An 11,229-nucleotide genomic window follows, 5' to 3' on the forward strand; every position below is an offset into this window, starting at 1 on the left:
TAGATTGAGGGAATTGATGACTGTAAGAGTACAACACTTCTTAAGGGAGGGAAATATTCTAGATGATTTTTTTTGCTAACTTAGTTTTTCATTTTCCAGGTATAATTGAGTTTAATCAGTTTCAGGAAGTTCCTAGAGCAGGGAAAGCTATAATAAATGCAGACAAATATGGTTTTCCTCATCATAGAACAGGACAGACTAATCATCCTATGTCCAACAATACATAGATTTACTAAATAACTGCTAAAATATTCCTAATCTAAGCAGGATTATATACCACTTCAGTGTAAATTAGATTCATTTGGTTACATATCATGCATCTAGTGAGAGTTTAAGGTGTCACAACTGATATAAAATCAGGACAAGTGTGTCAGGCATGTATATATTTGGGATGTATTATATTATGTTATTGCTTCAACAATCTAAGATAACATATAGCAGATGCAGTTGGGTACCTGAACTTTTCAACTGTGCTACTCATCGATTCAGCCTAAAGATTTGAGTTCTTGAATTTTCTTTATGATTTGATAAGTCAATACCTCTCTTTAAGATCTAGCTCAGGTGGTGGCATTAATCCCATTGTGGTATTCAACCCACCTAGAGTAGATTCAAGAGATGAGGTATAGACTTATTTACCATTGTTGACATCGAGGAAGCAGTCACCAAAGTTTAAATTTGAATCCTACAATGGAACAAAGATCAACATTCAACAGAGATAAAGATCGCGTTAATGGGTACTTTTATCTTACTGCAATCAACGTTTCGATCTTCCAGAGATCCCTTCACCCATCTCAGCTGCTGATACACTATCGACAGGTCCCCGGTGGGAGCTCAATTTGTGGAGCTCCATGGCTAATCGATAAAGAGGTGTTGGTGGAGATACTATTCTAGAGGATTGACTTTTCCACTTTCCTATTATAATATTTTTGTTCTATTTAATTTATGAATCACTTTGGGCTAAGTCCATTTGTAAATTTTTATCATTTTAATAAAAACGACCCTCGTGTCTTTAAATTAAAAAAAAAAAGGAGATAAAATACAAAAGTATAGTGGAGTAAAATTTTTAACCCAATTTATTAAGAAAGAAATTGTGTACATTAAAAGTTGTGAGTTAATGCAAAAGTTATAAAGAAAAAAAAGTAAATTTAGCTGATTTTGTAGAAGGATATGTTTTTTTTTTTTACAAAATGGAATAAAAAATGGTGATAAATTTACCTCCACTTTTGTGTTTTTTTTTGGTAAAAGATGAAGAATGAATTTACCTCTTTTTTTTACACTTAAATATTCTTGATACAGTATTTTCTTGAAAGACAAAAGAATTATTCAATATTTTATAGGCTTTAAAGTTAAAGACTAACAATTAAACCTCATTAAAAAGTGAAAAATAAAATGTTGTAACATCTAAATCATGTATTTGGTCAAGTTTAACTATCATTATTTATTTGATTTTAAAGTTAGAGTAAGATATTTTTTAATTTTAAAAAACATATTTTTGTAATCCAACTTTAAACTTAAAATTTTTACACTTTTAATATGATATGATGATTGATAAGAAAGTCAATTAGAATAAGAAGAATGAGCAATGATCACATATATAATTTATGAGTGTGTTTGGTGTACCATCATTATACATTTTCTTTACACCATCAAACAATTATAAAGATAACAGCATAATATTTTTAAATATTATTATGATATTTTAAGCATTTGAACTAGAATTAAAAATATTAAGGATAAATTGAATCATAGTTATATTATAAATCAAATTATCACCATATTTTAGAAGTAAATCTTTTTAGTGCACTAATTAGCGGCACTGTAATTGCCATGACGGAGAATGACATTATTGCGATAATTTCTTTCATATTTTTGTTAGTTAACAATATTTCAGTTCATCAGTGTCACAATCCAAGAATATTCCTTAGACGTGACATGGTGCCTAGAGCTACAAGTGTACGGGTGTGTAAAAACAGAACAGATCAATAAATTTAATAGAAAAAAATGTTATTGGATTATTGGATTTTTAATGAGTTTATAAAAAAAAATGGATTGAGTTATTGATTCAATATCAACTTTTACTATTGGGTTATTGGGTAAACCAATAACCCAAAAATTACAACTTTACCCTTCCAAAATATTAGATATTTATAATTTGATATATAACAAAACATTATAACCATCTCAAATAATTAGTACTCTACCCATTTCACACTTGTTTCGCAATTGTACCTATTTGATTTTTGTTTTAGTCTTGTTGGACTATTTGATTTTAGTTTTCGTTTGTAATGGTAAGTTGTAATTTTTGGATTATTGCATGTCATGTGTAAAAATTTATAGTACATTTTACTTCATTAAATCACGTAATAATGAAAATTGCATTGGCTTATACCCGATTGGAGAGCCTGAGTGAGTTATGTCTTTCCCAAGTTGGGGTGTTGGATTAAGGAAAGTCTAATCTAGACTTGGGAAGGGAAAATTGGTCTTTACCTTACCTAATTTTATTAATTCGTTTCTAGGATTTTATTAGGGTAAAACAGGACTTTGTTCAGCTTAGAAAAAAAAATAGAATTCTTGCTAGGGCTTGGAGAAAAGAGAAAATAGGAGAAAGAAGAAGAGAAATCAAGAAATCGTCAAGAAACTTTCAAGCTTGAGTGTGAATTTTGTCGAGGGTGATCCCTAAAAAGGTATGTGAGTCTTCCATAAAGTTGGGTTCGTTCACTTTGTTTTATTTCGAAAAAGGAAAAAAATATTTTTTAGTATTGAGACTTTTTAGAGTCGCCGCTTAATCTTTTCAAGAAAAAATCAAGAAAAACTATTTTTCAATCCATTAAAACAGTAAACCTTTTGAAAATTCTTAAGGTGGTTCGGGGATTCATATTTATATTTTAGAAAGGTTTTTATGAACCTAAATACTCGCGATTATCCAACAACTAACTTCGTTTGGCTAAAATGTCTAACTTAAATTTTGAGATAAAAATTATTTAGAGTTGTTCGAAAATGAAGTGTTAATTATACTGTCTAACTGAATTTTAATTTGTAAAAAAAATATTTTAAGTTATTTACTTGATTTGATTAAGTCGTTAAAACAAAGTGGCGTCTTGTGGGGATTTGATATTGTTTAACCCTAATGCTAACGACAAATAATAAACAAATGGTTAAGCGATAAAAGAGAGAGAGAGAGAGAGAGGGGTTGGGTCCGAATCCGGTTTCTGTCCGCCTGAACCGATATTTGGACCCATTTTCGTTTTGTGCTTTTGGCCCAATTTTGTCACCTTAGATACCTGTCCTAAAATAATCATGAAAAGATAAATATTTTCTTTAGGCTTTGGGCCTAATAACTAACAAAATACATCTAAAAATGAAATAAAATGTTGGCTTTGCCCCAATCTCTTCGATTCTCGATCTGTACGTCAATTTTGTGAGCTTAACTCGATGAAGAAATTTTGAGCCTCTGTGGCTCTACCGAAATGAAAGAGGTGGGGAAGTGGGAGTTCATGGTGAAATCGATACGAATTTTTACATGTGACAAAAAGATGTAAACTTATAAGTAGTCATTCATAACTGTTTGATATAAGCAGACAAGAATAGAAAACCAAAGTATGCTACTGCCTAAGCATTGCAGTGAGGGGAAAACATTGAATTAGGACTAATTGAACTCAAGGATATCACATGATAACTCTTTGATAACTTTCTACATGTTTTGACCAACTAAACCAATTATAGTAAAAGAAAGAAATCATAAAATAAATGTATGCCATAAAAGATATTTAGCACTAATACAAGGCTAGTGATCTAGGACAGTATACCAAATTGAAAGGTCAACGAGGAATTTAAAATGAAGCATGGACAAGAAACGATACAACTCATGCAATTTTATTTATCAAAGTAAAGAAAAGGTACGGAAATCTCTCTAAATCTCCTGATATGACTAACTTGATATTCCATCTCCAAGTGAATAACAACACTAACAACAATGACGGAAGCAATCGATCACCAATCAGAGTAAGATGTAAGCCAAACAAGTTGATTTAGTTAACATACGATAGAGTCCAAGTTTAAGATCTTCTTGGAACTACGAAATCACTCAAAAACGAGCAAACAACACACTATATGATCTTCAATCAGTGACAAATAAATACAACTCGATTCCCTACTGTTGGCATCCCGGTTCATTCGTTCAGAAAGAGAAAGAATGAAGCACAAGACGCCCGAGGCAAAGTGAATGATGTCGATTCATGACAAAGGAATATGGAATAAACAAGCAAAACAGTTTAAGGACTAAATGAGTTGTATAGATGAAAACTCAACAGAATAAGTAAAAGGAATGTAACGATTTTAGGCTAGAAAAAATATTCTCAAAATACAGGTAGCCCACGTGCACACACTTAGAGATCATGTTCTCGAATAACCAGCTCTAACATATTAACAACAAACCTCAAAATACTTCATGAACAAACTTTACGGTAAATAAAGCAGTTGCACTTGGTAAAACAAAACAAATAGTCTCATTAGTCCACTCGCAATGTCCATTAAATGTTTAAAGACGATTAGCTCACATGAAGGACACACTTTATACATTAATCGACTCAAATCAGCTGGAAGGAACAAATATACAGTAGCTTAACACATTTAGATGACCTTTGAAAAAAAACATCTAATAAGATCATGCTTGCAATTCCGACAGAATCACAACAAACAACATTGGATGCAACTCACAGATAAATATACCAAAATCGAGACGGGCGTATACAACCGAGAAAACTTATGAAAATCCATAAACAGGGAGGAAAAAGGAACACATTAAGCAAAGGAAGTACACATAATGGTCATGAAAGACTACGTTGAAAAGATACTTAGATTCAAAACACATCAAGTAAAATCATAATCCAGTAACAAATACTTTCATGATTCTATCATTCGCCAGAATCGGAAAGAAGAAGAAAAGAAAAAGGCTAAGAGTTTCTTACCTCTTTTTGAGAAGCGAACAGAGAACAAACGAGCTGAACGGAAACGATCTTTCGCCACTAAGACGTGATCCCTAGAATTCCTATCAGCAGCTGGGTACGACGAGAACAAGGGCTCGACCAAAATTTGGATTTCTAAAAACTATCCTAAATATTTTATATCATAGTATTGCTGGAAATTTAGTGCGTATCTTGTATTTTAAAGGGATAGCTGATTCCAATATTTCATCTCACTTTTTCATCACCCTCCTGTAAGCTTTTTCTAACCCCCCTAAAGAAGATGATGGTAGGGTTTTATAAGAGAAATTAGGGCAGACTTCTGGGGAAAAGGATGGAATTAGGGTTCAAGGCCCATCTCAAATTCAAACTTGAATTCGTTTCACCATTAAGGAGAGACCACCTTTTTCTTGAAATTACGACCCATTCCAGAATAGGAAAGGGGAAACAGACGGCTGGATCAATCTCATTGTTCTTGGCTAGCAACGTGGCTCCGTCTCGTGCCAAAAGGACGAAAACGCGTGATGCTTTTTCTGCTAGAGAGCTGCGCGGGTGTACTGTTATCGTGGGAAATGAAGAAGACGACAACAAAAGTCGTAGTGCTACCTGATCACGTGTCTTCTCACACCGCTTCTGCTTTCTTTGAGAATAAAGAGGTGGGACGGGTTGACCCGCTGGGTCGGCTGGAGAATTTGAAAAAAAATTGGAATTAGGTGCTGGATTATTTTGTTAAAAAAAATTAAAAATTAACTGGGGTTGGGGTGATTTGAAAGGTGATGGGCTGGTTTTAATTTTCGAGGAGGGTTGCTGAGAATGGCCCAAGTTTGATGTCTAGAAAATTCAAGGTTAGTTATACCTGCAATATTTAATAGGGATAATTGTATATAATAGCAAATTAATAATCTAAAATAAATGGAGTAGCTACAGTTTGATTTAATTGTGCTCCATAGCAAACGTTAGACAAAGTTTGTCAGTCGCCTCTCTCCCAAAAATCTCGCTCGCCACTCTCCCTCTACTCGCCTCTTTCGCTTTATACACAGAAGTGTATAAATTATGTTTCTGTTCTGTATAAAGCGAGAGAAAATTGTATATACACATGCAAAAACATATATCTTCGTGCTATACACTTAATTATACAATATAAAAACATTTTACTTCAATTAAATTGTAGACAAATACAAATTTTATACAAATATTGCAGCGAAAAAGGCCAACGAATAATACCATTGCGAATTATACAATTGTAGTGAAATACAATTTTCTTTCGCTTTATACAAGAGAAGTGTATATATTGTGTTTCTATTTTTGTATAAAGCGAGAGAAAAACATATATCTTCTTCCTATACACTTATAATTATGCAATATACATATATTTTACTTTGATTCAATTGTATGCAAAGCAAATTTTATACAAATATTGCAGCGAAATAGGCAGCAAATTATACAATTGTGCATTATACAATTACAGTGAAATAGGATAGCGAATTATACAATTTAGGCCAGCGAATTATACAATTGTATATGTATAGCGAATTATACAGTTTTATGTTTTTTATGGAGCGCAATTATGCAAACTTTGCTATAGCATACAAATATGAATTTTTTGTTTGTTATATGTGAAAGTTGCCCTATTTAATATTAGAGAAATTTACTAAATCAAGACTATTTAATTAATTTATGAGCTTTTTAACTTTAGGGAAATAAAATAATTAAATTAAATATAAACTAAAGACCCAAAATATAAATCACTAAATTAGCCGAAATTAGTTTCAATAAAGCATTAAGCAAAATTAAAATCTTTTTTAGACGTTTTTGAATATGTCATAAAATAAACTAATTATATAAGAAAATATAAAATATATCACTTAAAAATTATAAAAATCGACCAAAGATACTTTAAACAATGTCTCGAAAAATATTTGAATATTATAAAGTCAATTATTTTAACTCGTAAGAAATTAATGAAGCTCGAAGGTTAATTTATCTGGGGAAGGGTTAATATTGGGTGTCAACACACTCATGTGCCAAGCATATTTGATTCAACGTGAAATAGTTCTAAATTGAATGGAAATTGAATGTTCTTGTTTGTTGTTCTTGAATTACTTTCGTTCTTGAACATAAGTTGAGATTTAGGAACTTCCTCGATGTAGACGTGTTGTTTTTTTGAGTTCATAGGTTAGATCCTTGTATATATGATGTGGGTACATGAATCTAAAGTGAATTGAGAAAAAGAATCGAATTAAAACGAATTAAAGTCACAAAACAAGAGGAAAATTGATCAGGCAAAACTTGGGGAGAGTCAGGCGTGACACACCCCATCTGCGCCAGAAGGGCTGGGGAGGCGCGCTTGTAGTGCATCCAAATTGGGCCTCTGAACTTTGGGGCTGGCGTGGCGCTCCCTGGACACGCCGAATCAATATTTTCACCCAATTTTCCGCATTTAGTCCATTTAAGTCTTTTTAAAGTGTATTAACACTTTCTAATGATTCTAAGTATTCCAAATGACTTCTAAACATATAGAAATCATCCATAAATATAAATTATAACCTTGAATCTATAACTTCAAATTCAAGGGTTAGTTAGAGTAAAGTCAAGAACAAATAAGATCGAAGTTAAGAGAAGTCAAGAGTCAAGTAAGAGAAGTTCATTTCAAGTTTTCTTAAGTCTTTTACATACGTTTTAACTTTGTTTTTAGACTTAAGTTTTGAGTTTAGTTCTAAGTAATGCTGAAGTCTTTTCTTCAAAGAAGTATATGGAACTAAGTATTAAAATGTTTTCACCTTTAAATAAGAATGGAAACTGAGATTTCCAAAGAGCCTTTGGGCTAGTTTTTCAATAAAGAGTAATAACTTTCTAAATGAAGAAAACAAGGAAACATTTAAGATAAGTGCTAAAAAACGTAGCTCAAAAAAGAGTTTTTCAAGATAGACTTTGAGCTACGTTTTTTAGCACTTATCTTATTCATAGAAGAAGTATGTATAAAAAACATAAGAGCAGTAAATTAGAGAGTAATATTGAGCACCGAATTCGAGAGGATCATGAGTACAGATATCACGTCACCATAAAACCATGTAGCCACGGTAAAAAAGGGTCATACGTTTTAGTTGAACCCTTTTCACAATAGACTAGTGGATCCATTAGGCAGTTCAGGTCCTATGCCTTTGTCCAAGTATAGGATGTGTTGGCATCGTGAGGTAGATCGATGTATCATCACTATAGCTCTTATGTGATGGTTGTCGGTTAGAGAAACTCCCATACCAGTTATTGTATTTTTGGAAAAGGGTCAAAATTGCCCCTAAACTATGTGAAATAGATCACTTATACCCTTCGGTACATTTTGGGATCAAAAATACCCCCGTTGTTATCCTAAGAGACCACAAATACCCTCAAGAGTTAACACCTCAATTTTTTAATGATGTGGGATGCCACATAGGACTAATGCTCCACCTAAGCGTTGCCAACTAGGATTCATTACAAAAGAACTAGACCTTTAGCGGCAACAATAGTCGCCACAAAAGCCCAAAAAATCGTCACTTTAAGTTTTTAACATTAAATTCTAATTGTGTTTTTTCTTCATTATTTTTTTAAAAGACAAAAATGATATCGATTAAGTAGGAGTCTAAAGATACTGTTTTATTTTTATATTATATGAAAATGTATAAAATGTATAATAATGCATTATATAGTAGGAGATGTAAAGAAGTAATTTTCATGATTTTTCGTATTAATATTGGGTGTTTTTAATATTAATATTTCAAGTTAATTATTTTAGAAAATTAGGTTGCAATCAAATTAATTATCATATTTTTTTTGTTGAAAAAATAGGTTTTACTATTAGTCATCACTAACAATTACTCATAACCTTTAGTGACAATATTTTGAGATTTTGTGGCAACTTTGTCGCCACTAAAGATAAAGTTCTTTTGTAGTGAATCTTAGTTGGCAACGCTTAGGTGGAGGGATTATTCCTATGTGGCATGGCACGTCACTAAAAAATTGGGGTATTAACTCTTGAGGGTATTTATGGTCTCTTAGGATAACAACAGGGGTATTTTTGATTCCAAAATATAATGGAGGGTATAAATGATCTATTTCGCATAGTTCAGGGGCAATTTTGACTCTTTTCCGTTGTATTTTTATATACACCAGATTATTGTATTTTTATATACATTTCAAAGGTATACTTGCGTATACACAAAGTTTACATCATGTTATAAACAACTTTTCTATTATATTGCACTTGATTTAAATTGTTTAATAATGAAATGAGTTAGTAAATATTAACGAGTTGAGCAGAGCCAAGGTAAGTGTTTCTTACAAAACCTCTTCAAGCCTACATTGTTTAGCATTCCAACTCGCATACTTGTACATTCAATATAATGAGTTAGTTGGCCGACATATTATTAGGAAGATGCATGTAACGAGATTTGACATCCAGCGCACCGTTGATCCAGTTGAGCACTCCATAGTCAGTTGGTGAGTCTCCTTGCATTTTGGAGGACTCTTTTACTTTCTTTCTAGTTTTGATCATTAAGATGTTGTGGGGTTTGTCCATACATTCATCTTAGTTATGTAGGAGTCTTCATAGACAACTTTGGGTCTTTTCACTATTACCTCTATTGTTAAGACTTGGGTTGCCATTTTTAGCAAAGTTGAATGTTTAATCTTTAAAATATTCTCATTTATTATGTTTTCACTTCAGTTAGTTTCATTGATTTAATAGATATGAATATTGTCTTCCATTAAGTAAGTAAGTCATGTCAAGAGTTCGCTTAGGGCCAACAATGGTCACCGAGTGTCAGTCCCACCCAAGATATAGGCTCAAGGTGTGACAAAGAGTGTATCACACACAGGTTTAATGTTATGATCTTAAATTGGAAAAGGCTAAAAAATATCCCTAAACTATTCAAAATAGCTCAAATATACCCTTAAACTTTATTTCGGCTCAAAACTATCCTTCCTGTCATACTATTAGGTAAAAAATACCCTTCTTATTAACGAAAGTTGTTACATTCCACGTGGATGCCACATTGCATGCCAATAGGATTCCACCGCCACGTAGACTAAATATAAAGGGTCAAAAATACCCTTAAACTATCAAAAATAGTTCATATATACCCTTAAACTATATTTCTGCTCAAAATTACCCTTCCCGTCAAACTATTGGATCAAAAGTACCCTTCTTATTCACAGAAGTTAAATGTAATGTGGATGCCACATTGCATGCCAATAAGGTTCTACTGCCACATAGACTAAATCCCTAAATCCTAATTATTTCCCCCCTCATTTCATTATTTCAGAAATGATATATTCACCCGTTCTCCATCATTTCACGACTAGAGTTTCATACTTTTCTTCGTGGTTGAGTTTCAAAGTGGATATTTACACTTGTAGGTTAGTAAATATTTTTTGTTATTTTATTATGTTTTTGATTTCAAAGCATGATAGTTAGGATTTCACAACATTTCCCTAATTTCGCAACTAAGGCTTCGTAGCTTTTTTCGGGGCTGAGTTTCAAAGAGGATATTAATGGTTGTAGGTTAGTAAATATTTTTTTTTTATTTTATTACAGTTACGATTTTAAAGTATGATAGATAGAATTTCACAAATTTCCCGTCATTCTGCGGCCAAGGTTTCATAACTTTCTTCGGTGATGAGTTTCAAAGTGGATCTTCGTGGTTGTAAACACAATAAAATCTGAAAAAAAGTTACTAACCTATAACCACGAATATCCACTTTGAAACCCAGCGACAAAGAAAAGTATGAAACCTTAGCCGCGAAATGAGGGAGAAGGGGTGAAATCGTTTCTGGAAAAAATAATAAAATAAGGGGAAATGAGTAATTAAGATTTAGGGATTTAGTCAAGGTGGCACATGTCGAATTTAACAACTTCCGCTTATAAGAAGGTCTCTTTTGACCCAATAGTTTGAGGGGAAGGATAGTTTTGAGCCGAAATATAGTTTAAGGGTAAATATGAGCTATTTCAGATAGTTTAAGGTAACTTTTGACCCTTTTCCTTTTATTCTATATGGCAGTGAAAACCTATTGGGGTGCCATATGGCATCCATATGACATTTAACAATTTTCGTTAATAAGAAGGGCATTTTTGACCCAATAGTGTGACGGAAAGGGTAGTTTTGAGCTAAAATATAGTTTAAGGGTATATATGAGCTATTTCAGATAGTTTAAGGGTATTTTTTTTACCCTTTTTCATAAAATATATGTAATTTATGGATATTTTGTTATCTTACACAAACTTTTATGAGTC

At 32.3% G+C, this 11,229-nt stretch overlaps 1 long non-coding RNA gene across 1 annotated transcript; it reads right to left on the minus strand.

Moving 5' to 3' along the window:
• Nucleotides 1–3,190: 3,190 nt before the first annotated feature.
• On the minus strand, nucleotides 3,191–5,609 carry LOC114077274. The gene is made up of 2 exons (XR_003578390.1): nucleotides 4,968–5,609; nucleotides 3,191–3,964 (listed from the first exon to the last, which is right to left on the minus strand). It is a non-coding gene; the product is annotated as an uncharacterized LOC114077274 (long non-coding RNA).
• Between the last annotated feature and the right edge of the window lie 5,620 nt (nucleotides 5,610–11,229).

Source organism: Solanum pennellii, chromosome 5 (genome assembly GCF_001406875.1).
Source record: "Solanum pennellii chromosome 5, SPENNV200".
In the NCBI taxonomy this organism is placed as follows: Eukaryota; Viridiplantae; Streptophyta; class Magnoliopsida; order Solanales; family Solanaceae; genus Solanum; species Solanum pennellii.